The 19,414-nt window shown below is 41.7% G+C and overlaps 1 pseudogene across 1 annotated transcript; it reads left to right on the forward strand.

Annotated features, from left to right (window-relative positions):
- The first annotated feature begins 9,512 nt into the window (after positions 1 to 9,512).
- On the forward strand, positions 9,513 to 17,882 carry LOC110492188 (diphosphoinositol polyphosphate phosphohydrolase 1-like; annotated as a pseudogene). Its single transcript, XR_016487346.1, has 5 exons — positions 9,513 to 9,740; positions 14,266 to 14,376; positions 15,542 to 15,586; positions 15,729 to 15,813; positions 16,070 to 17,882. The product of XR_016487346.1 is annotated as a diphosphoinositol polyphosphate phosphohydrolase 1-like (transcript).
- The last annotated feature ends 1,532 nt before the right edge of the window (positions 17,883 to 19,414 follow it).

The following is a 19,414-nucleotide window of genomic DNA, read 5'->3' on the forward strand; positions in this document are numbered from 1 at the left end:
AGGAGAGGCCTCATTTAACTCAGTAAATTAATCAGGCTTAAGCCATGTTTCAGTCAGGCCAATCACATCAAAGTTTTGATCAGTGATTAGTTCATTGACTATGACTGCCTTGGAAGTAAGGGATCTAACATTAAGGAGTCCTATTTTGAGTTGTGATGTATTATCACAGTCTCTTTAAAAAAAAATGACAGGGATGGAGGAGGTCTTTATTCCAGTGAGATTGCTAAAGCGAACACCGCCATGTTTACATTTCCCAGATTTTTCCTGCTGCCTGGCCTGCTCCCTATCTCATTGTGGAGCTAGATGAGTTAGAACCCTGTCTATGTTGATAGATAAGATGAGAGCACTCCTTCAGCTAAGATGGAGTCCATCACCCCTCAGAGGCCCGGCTTGGTCCTGTTTGTGGTTGAGTCCCAGAAAGAGGGCCAATTATCTACAAATTCTATCTTTTGGGAGGGGCAGAAAACATTTTACAACCAGCGATTAAGTTGTGAGACTCTGCTGTAGAGCTCATCCCTCCCCCTAACTGTGAGGGGGTCAGAGACTCTGCTGTAGAGCTCATCACTCTCCCTAACTGGGAGGGGGCCAGAGACAATTACTTGATGCCGACACATCTTTCTAGCTAATTTACAAGCTGAATCTATGTTGCACTTGGAGACCTCTGACAATTTCATCCTAACATTGTTGGTGCTGACGTGGATAACAATATCCCTATACTCTCTATACTCGCCAATTTTTGCCTTAGCCAGCACCATCTTCAGATTAGCCTTTGCATCAGTAGCACCCGCCCCCTGGTAAACAGTGTATGATCGCTGGATGATTGTTTTTCAGTCTAATATTGCAGGGAAAAATATTGCAGGTGTGAATAAAGTCATGTTCTTTTGCCTCACTTTTTAAAGGACGTTACTGGAATAAGCATATCACGTCATCACACAATTCACTGGTGACAATAAATCTGTTTAGAAGAGGTTCAGAGATCAGAGCTTCTCTCCCTGTCAAGCATATTCCAGTGTGATACCATAATGTGCAGGGTGTGCGCAAATACAAATTCTACAGCATGGATTGCTTGACCACTGATTATGAGGAGGGAGGGGGACATCATTAAACCAGGTGTGGCTCCTGGATTCTACTAGACCAGAAGATTATAAAAAACAGTTAAAACCAATGATTTCCAGTGCCTTTGGAAAGTATTCAGACCCCTTGACTTTTTCCACATTTTGTTGCGTTACAGCCTTATTCTAAAATGTATTAAATATTTGTTTTTCCTCAGCAATCTACACACAATAACCCATAATGACAAAGCATTTGATTTAAAAAAAATATATATAGAAATACCTTATTTACATAAGTTTTCATAAGCTTTGCTATGAGACTCGAAATTGAGTTCAGGTGCATCCTGTTTCCATTGATCATCCTTGAGATATTTCTACAACTTGATTGGAGTCCACCTGTGGTAAATTCAATTGATTGGTTTGGATAGGCACACACCTGTCTATATAAGGTCCCATGTCAGAGCAAAAATTAAGCCATGAGGTTGAAGGAATTGTCCGTAGAGCTCCGTTTCAGGATTGTGTCGAGGCACAGATCTAGAGCTGGCCGCCCAGCAAATCTGAGCAATCGGGGGAGAAGGTCCTTAGTCAGGTAGTGACCAAGAACCCGATGGTCACTCCGACAGAGCTCTAGAGTTCCTCTGTGGAGGTGGGAGAAGCTTCCAGAAGGACAACCATCTCTGCAGCACAGTCAGGCCTTTATGGTGGAGTGACCAGATGGAAGCCACTCCTCAGTAAAAGGCACGACAGCCTGATTGGAGTTTTCCAAAAGGTACCTAAAGACTCTCAGACCTTGAGAAGCAAGATGCTCTGGTCTGATGAAACCAATAATGAACTCTTTGGCCTGAATGCCATGTATCACGTCTGGAGGGAAACTGGCACCATCGCTATGGTGAAGCATGCTGGTGTCATCATCATGCTGTGCGGATGTTATTCAGCAGCATGGACTGGGAGACGTGTCAGGACCGAGGCAAAGATGAACGGAACAAAGTACTGAGAGATCCTTGATGAAAACCTGCTCCAGAGTGTCTGACTACTTATGTAAATGTGATATTTCAGTTTGAACCTTTTTATATACAGTGGGGAGAACAAATATTTGATACACTGCCGATTTTGCAGGTTGTCCTACTTACAAAGCATGTAGAGGTCTGTCATTTTTATCATAGGTTCACTTCAACTGTGAGAGACAGAATCTAAAAAATCCAGAAAATCACATTGAATGATTTTTAAGTCATTAATTTGCATTTTATTGCATGACATGAGTATTTGATCACCTACCAACCAGTAAGAATTCCGGCTCTCACAGACCTGTTAGTTTTTCTTTATGAAGCCCTCATGTTCTCCACTCATTACCTGTATTAACTGCACCTGTTTGAACTCGTTACCTGTATAAAAGACACCTGTTCACACACTCAATCAAACAGACTCCAACCTCTTCACAATGGCCAAGACCAGAGAGCTGTGTAAGGACATCAGGGATGAAATTGTAGAACTGCACAAGGCTGGGATGGGCTACAGGACAATAGGCAAGCAGCTTGGTGAGAAGGCAACAACTGTTGGCGCAATTATTAGAAAATGGAAGAAGTTCAAGATGACGGTCAATCACCCTCGGTCTGGGGCTCCATGCAAGATTTCACCTCGTGGGGCATCAATGATCATGAGGAAGGTGAGGGATCAGCCCAGAACTACACGGCAGGACCTGGTCAATGACCTGAAGAGAGCTGGGACCACAGTCTCAAAGAAAACCATTAGTAACACACTACGCCATCATGGATTAAAATCCCGCAGCGCACGCAAGGTCCCCCTGCTCAAGCCAGTGCATGTCCAGGCCCGTTTGAAGTTTGCCAATGGCCATCTGGATGATCCAGAGGAGGAATGGGAGAAGGTCATGTGGTCATGTGTGAGACAAAAATAGAGCTTTTTGGTCTAAACTCCACTCACCGTGTTTGGAGGAAGAAGAAGGATGAGTCCAACCCCAAAGAACACCATCCCAACCGTGAAGCATGGAGGTGGAAACATCATTCTTTGGGGATGCTTTTCTGCAAAGGGGACAGGACGACTGCACCGTATTGAGGGGAGGATGGATGGGGACATGTATCGTGAGATCTTGGCAAACAACCTCCTTACCTCAGTAAGAGCATTGAAGATGGTGTCGTGGCTGGGTCTTCCAGCATGACAACGACCCGAAACACACAGCGAAGGCAACTAAGGAGTGGCTCCGTAAGAAGCATCTCAAGGTCCTGGAGTGGCCAAGCCAGTCTCCAAACCTGAACCCAATAGAAAATCTTTGGGGTGAGCTGAAAGTCCGTATTGCCCAGCGACAGCCCCGAAACCTGAAGGATCTGGAGAAGGACTGTATGGAGGAGTGGGCCAAAATCCCTGCTGCAGTGTGTCCAAACCTGGTCATGAACTACAGGAAACGTATGATCTCTGTAATTGCAAACAAAGGTTTCTGTACCAAATATTAAGTTATGCTTTTCTGATACTTATGTCATGCAATAAAATGCTAATTAATGTCTTAAAAATCATACAATGTGATTTTCTGGATTTTGTTTTAGATTCCGTCTCTCACAGTTGAAGTGTACCTATGATAAAAATTACAGACCTTTACATGCTTTGTAAGTAGGAAAACCTGCAAAATTGTCAATGTTTCAAATACTTGTTCTCCCCACTGTATTTGCAAAGAAAAAAATTAAAATCAGTTTTTGCTTTGTCGTTATGGGGTATTGTGCCTAGATTGTTTTTTCCTCTCATCAATCTAATCAGTTTTAAAATAAGGTTGTAATGTAACAAAGTGGAAAAAGTTGAGGGGTCTGAATACTTTCCAAATGCACTTTATATATATACACATGATGACTGACAGGGGTGCTGTTCTGAAGCCCCCATGCCTCCATCTTGACACTTTCCCACCATTGTAAAAAATATTTTGGAAGCTATAGAATTGCATTTACTAACGTCTACAATTGTTTTTGCCACATTTACTCTATTACAGACACCTTAATGCACACGTTTGAATTATATTATGAGAGCTAAACATACAAATTAAGATATTAAAACCTTTTCTTTAAATTCTGTTTAAAAATACTAATGTTACTGTCCCCACTACAACAAAAAGTACTTAAAAACATGTGATTTTGTCCTTGAAACAATTAAATGAAATACTGTAGAAATCCATTCATTCCTATGGAGGACTGCTTTTCTGAGAAGTGCCAATATGGCCGAACAGTGGCTTCAAAGGCTCTCATTGGCCAATACATAGCATCAGAAATCCAGCAATCCAGGACTTTCTACACTTGCTTCCTGTTAAGATTTCCAATTTTTAATTTCAAGGTACATACCTACATGTATGCTACTGTCACAAGACGCAGGGCTCCTATTGTTCCCAGAATTTCTAAGCAAACAGCTGAAGGCAGGGCTTTCTCCTATAGAGCTCAATTTTTATGGAATGGTCTGCCTATCCATGTGAGAGATGCAGACTTGGTCTCAACCTTTAAGTCTTTACTGAAGACTCATCGCTTCAGTAGGTCTTATGATTGAGTGTAGTCTGGCCCAGGGGAGTTAAGGTGAACAGCAAGGCACTGGAGAGACGAACCGCCCCCTCTCTCCACTGGGATTATCTACCTCTGACCCTGTTATGGGGGCTGAGTCACTGGCTTACTAGTGCTCTTCCATGCCGTCCCTAGGAGGAGTGCGTCACTTGAGTGGGTTGAGTCACTGAGGTGATTTTCTTGTCCGGTTTTGCACCCCTTCGGGCTTGTGTAGTGGAGGAGATCTTTGTGGGCTTTACTCAGCCTTGTTTTAATGTAGTAAGTTGGTGTTCTGTTGTTATCCCTCTAGTGGTGTGAGGGGTGTGCCTTGGCAAGGTGGGTGGGGTTGTATCCTGGCTGGCTGGACCTGTCCCGGGGCATCGTCGGATGGGACCACAGTGTCCCCCGACCCCCACTGTCTCAGCCTCCAGTATCTATGTTGCGCTAGTCTATGTTCCGGGGCTCAGTCTGTTATATCTGGTGTAATTCTCCTGTCTTATCTGGTGGCCTGTGTGAATTTAAGTATACTCCCTCTAATTATCTTTCCCTCCCTCTCTCACTCCCTTCCAGGAGAAGCTGAGCAATAGGACCATGCGTCAGGATTACCTGGCCTGATGACTCCTGTCTGTTCCCAGTCCACCTGGTCGTGCTGCTACTCCAGTTTCAACTGTTCTGCCTGCGGTCGTGGAACCCTGACCTGTTCACCAGATGTGCTACCTTGTCCCGGACCTGCTGTTTTCGACTCTCTCTCTACCGCACCTGCTGTCTCGACCTCTGAATGCTCGGCTATGAAAAGCCAACTGACATTTACTCCTGAGATACTGACCTGTTACAACCACTGTGATTATTGTTTGACCCTGCTTGTAATCTATGAATGTTTGAACATCTTGAAGAACAATCTGGCCTTAATGGACATGTACTCTCTTAATCTCACCCCCAGCACAGCCAGAAGAGGACTGGTTCAGAGCCTCGTTCCTCTCTAGGTTTCTTCCTAGGTTCCTGCCTTTCTAGGGAATTTTTCCTAGCCACGTACTGCATTGCTTGCTGTTTTGGGTTTTAGGCTGGGTTTCTTTATAGCACCTGGTGACATTTGCTGATGTAAAAAGGGCTTTATAAATATATTTGATACAGTGCCTTGAGAAAGTATTCACTCTTCTTGACTTTTTCCACATTTTGTTGTGCTATAAAGTGGGATTAAAATGGATTTGTCATTTTATGTCAACAATCTACACAAAATAATCTGTCACAGTGGAAGAAAATGTCTGACATGTTGATTTGATTCATGGAAAATACAACACTAATATATCTTGATTCAATAAGTATTCAACACATGTAGGGCTATGGCGGTCACAAAATTTGATTTGATTGTCAAGCAAATAACTGTCGGTCTCACAGTAATTTACCGTTAATTAACAAAGACATTTAGCATCTCCTGGCTTCCACATATAGCCTATGCAGACCTTTGGAACATCTACCTTTTAAAAAGTCAAAGAAATCCATGTAATATAGCCTACACCTTCACAATAATTCCATTATTTATTTTAGAAGGGTCTAAAGAAGCATGACATGAAGAAAATGTAGTCTATTTCAGAATCTGTCTTTATGTTAGTTCCTGATCTTGCTATGCCAAATGGCTGTGAGCTACACTAGAATTCGGTGGCATTATTTTATATTATTTTATAGTATGAAGAATACAATTGAACAAAGCTGAATCAAATAGAAAGGCTCTTTTCTCCAAATGATTTGCGCACATGTGGCTATTCTGTGTTGAGCATTTAACAAAGAAATACAGTTGAAGTCAGAAGTTTACATACACTTAGGTTGGAGTCATTGAAATTTGTTTTTCAATCACTCCACAAATTTCTTGTTAACAAACTATAGTTTTGGCAAGTCGGTTAGGACATCTACTTTTTGCATGACACAAGTCATTTTTCCAACAATTGTTTACAGACAGATTATTTCACTTATAATTCACTGTATCACAATTCCAGTGGGTCAGAAGTTTTACATACACTAAATTGACTGTGCCTTTAAGCAGCTTGGAACAGCCTGGCTTTAAAAGCTTCTGATAGGCTAATTGACATCATTTGAGTCAATTGGAGGTGTACCTGTGAATATATTTCAAGGCCTACCTTCAAACTCACTGCCTCTTTGCTTGACATCATGGGAGTTTGTCTGTGGAGATGGGAGAACCTTCCAGAAAGAAAACCATCTCTGGAGCACTCCACCAATCAGTTATTTATGGTGGAGTGGCCAAACGGAAGCCACTCATTAGTAAAAGGCACATGACAGCCCGCTTGGAGTTAGCCAAAAGGCTCCTAAAGGACTCAGACCATGAAAAACAAGATTCTCTGATCTGATGAAACCAAGATTGAACTCTTTGACCTGAAGGCCAAGAGTCACGTCTGGTGTATACCGATCACCATCCCTACGGTGAAACATGGTGGTGGCATCATCATGCTTTGGGGACTGGGAGACTAGTCAGGATCAAGGCAAAGATGAACGGAGCAAAGTACAGAGAGATCCTTGATGAAAACCTGCTACAGACCACTCAGGATCTGACTGGGGAGAAGGTTCACCTTCCAACAGAACAACGACCCTAAACACATAGATAAGACAACGCAGGAGAGGAGGTCCATGCCAATGACAAGTATACCCATAACATGATGCAGCCATCACCATGTTTGAAAATATGGGGAGTGGTACTCAGTTATGTGCTGTGTTGATTTTTCCCCAAATATAACATTTTGTAGTCAGGATCTAAAGTTAATTTCTTTGCATGTGTAACAGTACAAATTTAAACCGTCCCCTCGCCCATACCAGGGCGCGAACCAGGGACCTTCTGCCCACATCAACAACTGACACCTACGAAGCGTCGTTACCCATCGCTCCACAAAAGCCGCGGCCCTTGCAGAGCAAGGGGAACTACTACTTCAAGGTCTCAGAGCAAGATTGAAAGAGCAAGACTGATTGAAACGCTATTTAGCGCCCACGCTAACTAAGCTAGCCGTTTCACATCTGTTACACTCACCCCCCTTTTGACCTTCCTCCTTTTTCCGCAGCAACCAGTAATCCGGGTCAACAGCATCAATGTAACAGTACAAATTTAGACCGTCCCCTCGCCCATAGCCAGGCGCGAACTAGGGACCTTCTGCACACATCAACAGTCACCCTCGAAGCATCGTTACCCATCGCTCCACAAAAGCCGCGGCCCTTGCAGAGCAAGGGGAACTACTACTTCAAGGTCTCAGAGCAAGTGACGTCACTGATTGAAACGCTATTTAGCGCCCACGCTAACTAAGCTAGCCGTTTCACATCTGTTACACTCACCCCCCTTTTGACCTTCCTCCTTTTTCCGCAGCAACCAGTAATCCGGGTCAACAGCATCAATGTAACAGTACAAATTTAGACCGTCCCCTCGCCCATAGCCGGGCGCGAACTAGGGACCTTCTGCACACATCAACAGTCACCCTCGAAGCATCGTTACCCATCGCTCCACAAAAGCCGCGGCCCTTGCAGAGCAAGGGGAACTACTACTTCAAGGTCTCAGAGCAAGTGACGTCACTGATTGAAACGCTATTTAGCGCCCACGCTAACTAAGCTAGCCGTTTCACATCTGTTACACTCACCCCCCTTTTGACCTTCCTCCTTTTTCCGCAGCAACCAGTAATCCGGGTCAACAGCATCAATGTAACAGTACAAATTTAGACCGTCCCCTCGCCCATAGCCGGGCGCGAACTAGGGACCTTCTGCACACATCAACAGTCACCCTCGAAGCATCGTTACCCATCGCTCCACAAAAGCCACGGCCCTTGCAGAGCAAGGGGAACTCCTACTTCAAGGTCTCAGAGCAAGTGACGTCACTGATTGAAACGCTATTTAGCGCCCACGCTAACTAAGCTAGCCGTTTCACATCTGTTACACATGTTTTGGAAAATGTTTCTTCTGTACAGGCCTCCTTCTTTTCACTCTGTCATTTATGTTAGCATTGTAGCATAACTACAATGTTGTTAATCCATCCTCAGTTATCTCCTATCACAGCCATTAACATTAAACTCTGTTACTTTTTTTAAATCATCATGGCCTCATGGTGAAATCCCTGAGCGGTTTCCAGTCTCACTAAGCGGTTTCCCGCAATTGAGTTGGAAAGGGAGCCTGTATCTTTGTCGTGACTGGGTGTATTGATACACCATCCAAAGTGTAATTAATAACTGCACCGTGCTCAAAGGAATATTCAATGTCTACTTTCCCCCCTTCTTTTCAAACCATTGGAAAACCTCCCTGGTCTTTGTTGTTGAATCTGTGCTTGAAATTCACTACTTGACTGAGGGATAATTGTACGGGGTAGTCATTTAAAAATTATGTTAAACAATATTATCCATGCAACATATTATGTGACTTTTTATTAAGCAGTTATTAAGCAATTATTTAGGCAGCAGCGTGGGCGGCAGCGTAGCCTAGTGGTTAGAGTGCTGGACTAGTAACCGAAAGGTTGCAAGTTCAAATCCCCGAGCTGACAAGGTACAAATCTGTCGTTCTGCCCCTGAACAGGCAGTTAACCCACTGTTCCTAGGCCGTCATTGAAAATAAGAATTTGTTCTTAACTGACTTGCCTAGTAAAATAAAGGTAAAAAAAAAAAAAAAGGCACTGGTATACTTTAAATCAGTGACATAAAATCTAAATTTAAACCATTTTATATTCAGACTGTAACACAACTAAATGTGAAAGTCAAGAGGTGTGAATTATTTCTGAAGGCACTGTACACATCATTGGGTAAAACTAGAGATCTATCAGACCGACCACGACTGAGTTTACAGTTTCATACTCTCAGTCTCAAAGATTGAAACGTGAATACCGATATGTGTAGGCTACGTTTGACAATTCTATCTACCGTGGTGCGTAATTTACGCAGTTTATAATGGCGTCTGTGCAAGAGAAAAATGAAAAATGAAGCGGAGAAAAAGTCTGTTGTAGAAATTGATAGCCTTTTACACGGGTTCCCACAAGTGGGCTGTGACCGTATTTCTGAGTTTGTGGTTCACATTTTTTTAGTTTTACCCCGACTTGATGAAGATCAAATCGAATCAAACGCGGATATATGACGGGGATGGCTACAAAAAACGCGCCGCCTGTCTGTGCTTCAGGAACGAGAGTGAGGAGGAGGTAAATCCGGGGCTAGGAGTTGAACGGGCCATTTGGAGTACAGGTTGTCTGTTGTCTGGTGGGGTAGCTATTTCTAATGTAGAGAATAGGCTACATGTCAGCTAAAGCATATGCTTGTTTAGTGGCAACATCGCCTGCGGTTAACATGTTATTGGATTTTTTTTAAGTACAATTTTAAAACTTACATTAACCTTAACTGTAGAGGCCAGGCTGAATATATTAAAGTTGAATAACTTTATTTTCCCAGAGTTGCCAAATTAGTTTATTATGCAATGCAGGGTCTGTTAGCTCTGGGCCATTGCAGTACTTTCAAAAGTAGTCATACCACTTGACTTTTTCCACATTTTGTTACATTACAGGCTGTAATTTACAGCGTTAATATAATAATTTTTTTTTTAGAAATAAAAAACAAATATCATAATTACATATGTATTCAGAACCTTTACTCAGTCCTTTTTGGAAGGACCTTTTGAAGTGATTACAGCCTCAAGTCTTCTTGGGTATGACGCAACAAGCGTGGCACCCCAGTCTGAGGTCCTGAGTGCTCTGGAGCAGGTTTTCAGCAAGCATCGCTCTGTACTTTGCTCTGTTCATATTTCCCTCGATCCTGACTAGTCTCCCAGTCCCTGCCGCTGAAAAACATCCCTACAGCATGATGCTGCCACCACCATGCCTCACCGTAGGGATGGTGCAAGTTTCCTCCAGACGTGACACTTGGCATTCAGGCCAAAGACCTCGATCTTGGTTTCATCAGACCAGAGAATCTTGTTTCTCATGGTCTGAGAGTCCTTTAGGTGCCTTTTGGCAAACTCCAAGCGGGCAGTCATGTGCCTTTTACTGAGGAGTGGCTTCTGTCTGACCACTTAACCATGAAGGCCTGACTGGTGGAGTGCTGCAGAGATGGTTGTCCTTCTGGAAGGTTCTCCCATATCCACAGAGAAACTCTGGAGCTCTGTCAGAATGACCATTGGGTTCTTGGTCACCTCCCTGACCAAGGCCCTTCTCCCCTGATTGCCAGCTCTGGGAAAAGTTTTGGTGGTTCCAAACTTCTTCCATTTAAGAATGATGAAGGCCACTGTGTTCTTGGGGACCTTCAACGCTGCAGAATTTTTGGGGGACACTTCCCCAGATCTGTGCCTTGACACAATCTTATCTCGGAGCTCTATGGACTATTCCTTTGACCTCATGGCTTGGATTTTGCTCTGACATGCACTGTCAACTGTGGGACCTTATGTAGACAGTTGTGTGCCTTTCCAAATCATGTCCAATTTACTGAATTTACCACAGGTGGACTCCAATCAAGTTGTAGAAACATCTCAAGGATGCACCTGTGCTCAATTTCGAGTGTCATATCAAAGGGTCTGAATACTTATGTAAATAAGTTTATTTGATTTATTTATTTTAATACATTTACTAAATGTTTTTGCTTTGTCATGATGGGGTATTGTGTGTAGATTGATGAGGAAAATGTTTTATTTAATCAATTTTAGAATAAGGCTGTAACGTAACAAAATGTGGAAAAAGTCAAGAGGTCTGAATACTTTCTGAATGGACTATATATATAGGAAAAGCAGCCAATAAGGGCTATATATATACATATATATATATATATATATATATCCAGTACCAGTCTAAAGTTTGGACACCGACTAATTCCACGGTTTTTATTGATGATTTTTTAAACTATTTTTTACATTGTAGAATAATAGACACCAAAACTATTAAAAAAACATATTTTAGATTCTTCAAAGTAGCCACCCATTGCCTTATTGACAACTTTGAACACTCTTGGCATTTTCTTAACCAGCTTCACCTGGAATGCTTTTCCAACAGTCTTGAAGGACTTCCCTTGTTGGCTGCTTTTCGTTCACTCTGCAGTCCAACTCACCCCAAACCATCTCAATTGGGTTGAGGTCGGGTGATTGTGGAGGCCAGGTCATCTGATGCAGCACTCCATCACTCTCCTTCTTGGTCAAATAGCCCTTACACAGCCTGGAGGTGTGTTGGGTCATTGTCCTGTTGAAAAACAAATTATAGTCCCACTAAGCACAAACCAGATGGGATGGCGTATTGCTGCAGAATGCTGTGGTAGCCATGCTGGTTAAGTGTGCCTTGAATTCTAAATAAATCACTGACAGTGTCACCAGAAAAGTACCCCACACCATCACATCTCCTCCTCCATGCTTCACGGTGGGAACCACACATGCGGAGATCATCCGTTCACCTACTCTGCGTCTCACGAAGACACAATGGTTGGAACCAAAAATGTGGACTCATCCGACCAAAGGACAGATTTCCATTGCTTGTGTTTCTTGGCCCAAGCAAGTCTCTTCTTATTATTGGTGTCCTTTAGTAGTGGTTTCTTTGCAGCAATTTTACCATGAAGGCCTGATTCACGCAGTCTCCTCTGAATAGTTGATGTTGAGATGTGTCTGTTACTTGAACTCTGTGAAGAATTTATTTGGGCTTCAATTTCTGATCCTGGTAACTGTAATGAACTTATCGTCTGCAGCAGAGGTAACTCTGGGTCTTCCTTTCCTGTGGCGGTCCTCATGAGAACCAGTGTCATCATAGCGCTTGATGGTTTTGTCGAGGGCACTTGAAGAAACTTTCAAAGTTCTTGAAATGTTCTGTACTGACTAACCTTCATGTCTTAAAGTAATGATGGACTGTCATTTCTCTTTGCATATTTGAGTTGTTCTTGCCATAATATGGACTTGGTCTTTTACAAAATAGCAGTGGTGGGCCGTCAGGGCCAGCAAGGCCTTCTCTGCAGGCCTAAACATCATCAGAATATAATTTAAAAATATAAATATTTTCCCACAAATATGTATTAAATTATTCCCCAGAGTAAGAGTTATACTCTTAATTTCATAGCTTTCCTCTTGGTTGCACTGCTTCCAGCCCCAGGTTGAGATTTGGAGGGCTGGTCTTTATGTTAGATTTTTTATCCAATCATATTCAGCCATCATGAGTTGCCAGGGGTCTAAAATCTGCCCTCAGGCCTTCAGAATCAACAGTGCGGGTGCTTGTAGCTTGAAGTGAATGGAAATGAACATTTAGTGTCAACCAATCAGCTTTAGAGTTGGCTATTGTACGCCTGCTGGCTGGCTCCAGTGTTACACAGGAGCCAGCTAGCAGGCGTAGTGCGTGCACGTCTTTTGATTGGATTACCAATATTGAGAGGCAGGTCTATGCAGAACTTCAGAACTAGGAAACTGAATTTGATAAACAAATTAATTTGCGTACTACTAAGCTGTTTTTTCATCCCACAATGGCGGAAGGAGGAGAAGATATCGATTTGGTCGAAGATATAATTTAACGCCATTCTCAAGACGAACTTTTCAAGAAAAGTTAGACATTGTAAGGAGAGGTCGCCCGACGCCGACGCTACAAAGCCTGTCACAGGTGGGAAAGGGGTTCGTTCGCCACTTTCAAAGTTCCAACTACGAGCGCTATCAATGGCTCACAGGCTCCGAGAAGCATTGTACTGCTGGGAATGCCTATTATTTGCAAGTGATGGATTTGGTGTTTGGAGCCACACTGGCTTTGCAAAGTTGAGTTGTCTAACCAAGGCAGTAACGAGATACCAAAGTACGGCTGGGCACTTACAAGCAATGGTGCTTTTGAAAACTTTTGGGGACACCCGAGTGGATCTACAGCTCAACGAACAAGCGCTCAGGGCAAAGGAGCCGCACAATGAAAAGGTGAAGAAAAATAGGGAAATATTTAAAAGACTGTCTAAATGTATAGTGTCTAGAGCCATGGCATCATAATGATGGTAATAAGAGGTGGATTAATTCGGGTGGGACTGTGTAGGACCTCACTGAAGGCCCAGGCCTCAGGCCCATGGCACGCCACTGCCAAATAGGGCTATCTTCTGTATATCATTCGTACCTTGTCACAGCACAACTGATTGGCTCAAGGAAAGAAGGAAAGAAATTCCACAAATGAACTTTTAACAAGGCACAACTGTTAATTGAAATGCATTTCAGGTGACTACCCCATGAAGCTGGTTGAGAGAATGCCAAAAGCGCGCAAAGCTGTCATTAAGGCAAAAAGGTGGTTACTTTGAAGAATCTAAAATGTAAAACATGTATCGATATGTTTAACACTTTTTTGGTTACTACATGATTCCATATGTGTTATTTCATAGTGTTTTTCTAAAATATAGAACATAGTAAAAATAAAGAAAAAACCCTTGAATGAGTAGGTGTGTTCAAACTTTTGACGGGTACTGTATATATAAATATATTTCCTCCTAATATTGTACAGTCTGTGTGTCGCTTCATTGGCCTGGGCTATTGCTTGTTTGAATTCAAGACCAGATTGATCTCCGTTTGTCAGTGTCGGAGTAGCCACTCATTTCGGTCATTTGTGTGGGATTAAAAAAAGATTGTGCTAATGTCTTCTATCATGTAAATTACGTAGAATTGCATGAAATGCGTTTTTAAAAAGTCATTTTTTTACTAGTACAAAGCATAGCTCCAGGGTTTCTGATTTCTTAATCTGGCCCTGCCTGCAGGTGTTGTTGGTTAGTGGTAGTCGGACTCAAGACAAGTGGATTGTCCCTGGTGGAGGAATATAGCCGGAGGAAGAGCCCAACGTGGCTGCTGTTCGAGAGGTGTGTGAAGAGGTAGGCTGAATTACTTGTCAACTTCATTTGTGCGTTCAGAGTTTTTATTATGCAAGGAGCTCATTGGAAGTATCATTTCACTTCTGTGCAGTTTCCCTTTGAAATGGTTTGTAAAGGTTAAAGGCCTGTATAGACTGGTATAGACAGGTAATTACACTTTTATAACATGTTTATTCATTAATAATCTGATTTCTCCAAAAAACCTTGATGTCCCTGAGCAGAATTGTGTTAATAGAAAGGTTACTCTCATGCTAAATTGTTGCCTAAAGTTCTTAGAGGGTATATACGGTATTTGAACTGAAGCTAACCTTTTCTGTTGAACTAATGGGATAATGCCATCTTTAAACATGTACATTTTAGTACATTTAGACACTTTTAGACACTCTTATACAGAGCAAATTACAGCTAGCACATTCATCTTAAAGTTAGCTAGGTGGGACAACCAAATATCTCAGTAAATACATTTTTCAGAAATAAAGTAGCTATCAGCAAAGGCAGTGCTAGTGGGGTGGGGGAAGTCAAGTGTGTGTGTTAGTTCACAGATGGGAATTATTTTATTATTGAGTTTTTTGGGGGGGGCGAGGGGGGGTTGCTGTGGGATTATTTAAGATACTCTTTACCCAAAGAGGTAGGGTTCAGGTAGGGTTTCAGATCTTCTAGTCTTTTAAGTTGATTGGTTTTCCATTAACTGTATTCAGCCTCATTTGTGAGTTCCTTGTGATCAATGTTGAGCTCATTTGTTAGGGAAACACAATCTGATGTATTGTTGTCTTGGCCAAATGTTATTGCAGGGTTTTGTTGATGTACTAATTTTACACTAGTTGACTTAGCAGCCCTTATTTCAGCTCTGAAAAATCGAAACATTCTTCTATGTAAGCTATTCACTAAATGGGTTGAGGAGCCTCTTGATTGAGAGTCCATGTCTATAAATAGAGTAAAACTGTAACCTGAAGAAGAAAGTACTGCAATGACAACATGTTAATAGGAGCTGATCCCTCCCTCTCCTCCATGACGTTGCCCCCGACCTGGAACTGAAAATGGCAGCAATTCTCAGAACTCCCAGGTCTCATCGGGTGAAAACATTGCAATGTCCTGCTTTTACTAAGAATCGTTATTCAAGGTTTAATCTTCTGTTTCATTTCTACTGAACATGTTGTCTTTCCAGGCTGGTGTCAAGGGGACATTGGGGCGACTACTAGGAATTTTCGAGGTGAGCTGAAAAGGTTTGTGTTTTTCCATGTCTTTGTGTTGCTTGTCTTTAAACTTGGGGTGGGAGGGACTGCTAGTTTCTTTCCACTGTTTGCCTCCTAACCTTGAGCACTAACACTTTTTCTTGATTTCCTCTTTCTCAGAACACAGGCAGGAAGTACAGAACATATGTCTATGTCCTAATGGTTACAGAGATGTTAGAAGACTGGGAGGACTCTGTGAATATTGGTACATTGTTACTAGTTTTTTGTGGTGTTTGTGTAAGCTGTGATGACTGGAAATCTATTTTGTTATGTGTGATCAAATTGATTAATCGGCAACAGATTGACCAGCTGATCATAATCGATGCTACAACTGCTGCTACTACTACCACTACTACTACTATTGTAGATCCTTCATAGGCATTTAATTCCTGAGTTAATCTAGACTTAACCTGTTTTTGTAGCCCCCTTTCAAACTCCGCTTGTTATCCCTCTGTTGACAGGTAGAAAAAGGGAATGGTTTAAGACCGATGATGCCAGCAGGGTGCTGCAGTGCCATAAGCCTGTGCAGGCCTCGTACTTTGAGCAACAACATGATGCCCCTGGTGGCCACAATAGGGGGAGGAGACCACTCCCCTACCTACAACATCAACCATAACTCTAGATCGAAGTATAAGTTAGCTGAAACACAGAAACTCCTGGAGAATTCTCCACATCTTTTACCCGCTTCTTTTTCTTCCCTAATCCTGCTCCTCCTACTACTACTACTTATTTTTTAAACTTCAAAACATCAATAGAAATGTTTGCCTTGACAGCCTTTTTTTTGGTGCCAGAGTGGAGGTACAGACTTGAAGTGTTGGGCGAAGAAGATATAATACTTTGTCATTTGAATGTTTTTTATTTTTATTAATAATTGCATGAGGTATTCCCAAACTCTTCCTCCTTTTCCTCGGTCCCTCATTCCTCTTTGTCATAAATGTGAGGTTTGTTGAATGCAACTCTGCTGTGGTGATGTAAAGTATTGCTATGCTATGTGTTTACCATTTAGTTGCCACACCCCTTTATATGGCAGTCATGAGAATGACATAACCTCTCACCATGTACCGTGACAGATCGTTAGTCTAAGAGTTAAGAGTTATACAGTATGACAGGCTTTTTCAGTATGACATTTTCTGTAGTTTGTTTTCTTTTCATATCTTTTCTAATCATCTAAAAATGCATTTATTTGGTTAATAGTTAGATGGGCTTGTTGGAAAGCTTCCTGTTTTGTATGTGTGGTTAAGGTACACGGGTGTGTCTTGTGTGATGTAATCTGTAGGAATGGAATTATCTGGTACAAAACGGGCTCCATTGTGACGATAGCACAAGCTTTGGTGATTGGAGAGAGAAGTTTTGATAAGGGGGCTGACATAAAAAAAACACTCCTATAGTAGCTTTGGCTTTTGTTATCACACTAGGGCACATCTAACCAAAACATTGAAATGTAAATAATCTGCACATCTTGTTGTCAGTCTAGACTATAAAGATAATGTATTGATTGGTTTTATAATGAAATAACCAGAATAAAAGAGAATTATGCATGTTATCTGATCCTCATGGGAAAGGAACAAGAACCCAAACTAGTTTTTGGTGCAGGAGACGTGCTCTTGCAGAGTTTTTGAATCATGTTGTGCATCAGGAGGTGGGTAGTAATGTAATCAGGTGTTGTTTATTGTGCTTGAATAGTAAGGCTAATTTAAAATGGCACTTGGCAGATTATGCCGCTGCTGGATAACGTGTTTGTCATACTCTGGACCCCACTAAAATTGATGTCTTCATGGTTTTCACTTGATAATTCTATATCCATTTACTTTGTTGTTAATATTCATATTTATTTTCTAATGGTATGATGGTGATTGATTGCAATGACGGATGTTTTTCAGTCTGTACTAATCTCTCGGTGTGTGTATTGATGTAAGGTGAGGGCTGTTGATTGATTGGTGTGTGTGTGTGATGCAGGAAGAGATGTTGCACAACAGGAGATGCAATAACAAGGTAAGTCACCTGCACGTTTTGGTGAGGGCACATTTACGCTCATGTGAATCCATCAATTCTAAATTGTATTCTAACAAATGTTTACACGGTGATATAATTCTGCATTTTCCCTTAAATTAACACTGGACTTTTGTTTTTATGTTAGCTATATTTGTTTTGTTAGGTTTTTGTTGTTTCTTGAAATGCACTTTTAAATAGTTCTTAATATATTATTTGTCTACTTTAGGTAGGTTCATCATTGGTTGTTCAAATTGATCATTTAAATAAATCAAATGCCATTGATCTGATGAATGGATGGATGCTGATAAGTCGCAGAACCATAGTGATTCTGGCCCAGTCAAGACTTGTGAACAAGAATAACTGGGATTGGTAGATATGTTAATGTTCTATAGCCTATGTCAATGCAGAGACCAACTCTCCACTACTGGCCCTGGAGTTTGGTACTGTTGTTTGCTTGTCACCCTGGCCCACGAAAATTGATGTGTAGATTCTACTTCACACTGTACTTTGCCCTGATGGGATAGTAGGTATGTGCCAATTTCAATAAGGACGTTTTATAAAATCTTGTTTCAGGACCTCCAAAACTCCCAAGAAAAAACGATGTAAGTTGTCACGTAACTGACTGGCTCTGGCAGAATATTTCTCAACTGAGCATAATTTAGGGCACAAAGAATGAGAATATTATATTCTTGTTGAGCTGGATTGTGCCAAACGTACCCATTGACCCAACTGATCTGGCACAAAGAGCTGTTAAGTTAGTTCTCAGCCTTATTCATCTCCTCTGGCAATATTTTAAAGTTTTACACAACAGCCTAGTCCTATCCTTGAAATGGCCCTAGACCCGTGGTATGTTGGGCCCTCAGTTGGCTAGCTTTGCTTAGATGGATGTTTATGCAACATTTATGTACTAGTAACTGCCTGGGGAGGTTTTGATTTTCCTTTCCTCTTTTATTTTTACATGGAACCTGAACATAGGGAATATGTTGTGTTTTTTAACTTGTGAAAATAGAAAAGGTCAGGCCTACTCATGGCAGACCTAAGATAGTCATATTGCACCAGGACGCAATGACTGTAAAGACACTCCAGTTGAATGCATTCAGTTGTACAACTGACTAGGTATCCCCCATACTTTCTAATAAGTACATACATGGCTTTATTTCTCACTATATGGCCAGTAGGGATTGGCAATTTCAGTATGCCCTATGTTGTTTGTCTGCGAGTCCTGGGGTGTGTTCAGTTCGCTTTAACGTTTGCACTGAACGACACATTTCCCCCAAAACGGAGGTACGTTTGGTGGGTGTGACCATGAAATCGTAAAACTCGTGATGCACACCATATGATAATGTCCCGCTGGGCCACCACAAGTGTTTTTCAACTGGTCATTCATTCAGTACAGTAGTTTCCATTGAATTCAATAATTCAATAAGTTCTATCATACTGAACCCAACCGTGTCATAAGATTTTGTGATGGCGCCATCTGGTGGTTATGGGTCATCTAACTAGGTGATGGCAGTTCTGGGTAATATGTTCCTGTTCTTGATGACTTCAGTTTACTGGTAAATAATGGTCTTAACAGCATATAAAGAAAATCCACACATATCACTGATTTCTTCTTCAATGGGGAATTATACAACAAAATGTGAAGACTGAAGATTGTAAAACAACTCTGCCAATTAATAAAACACCCAGTGCTCCCTTTTCTTAGGGTTTCTTTGTATTTTCTTGTTGACTCCAGTTGGAGAAATGTGTTCGTCAACTCCTCTAGATTAAAAATAAAAGTTGTCTCATTACCACCTACAAATTCAAATGTATCA

This window comes from Oncorhynchus mykiss, chromosome 16, assembly GCF_057628025.1.
Source record: "Oncorhynchus mykiss isolate SJ-2025 chromosome 16, ASM5762802v1, whole genome shotgun sequence".
Taxonomy (NCBI): Eukaryota; Metazoa; Chordata; class Actinopteri; order Salmoniformes; family Salmonidae; genus Oncorhynchus; species Oncorhynchus mykiss.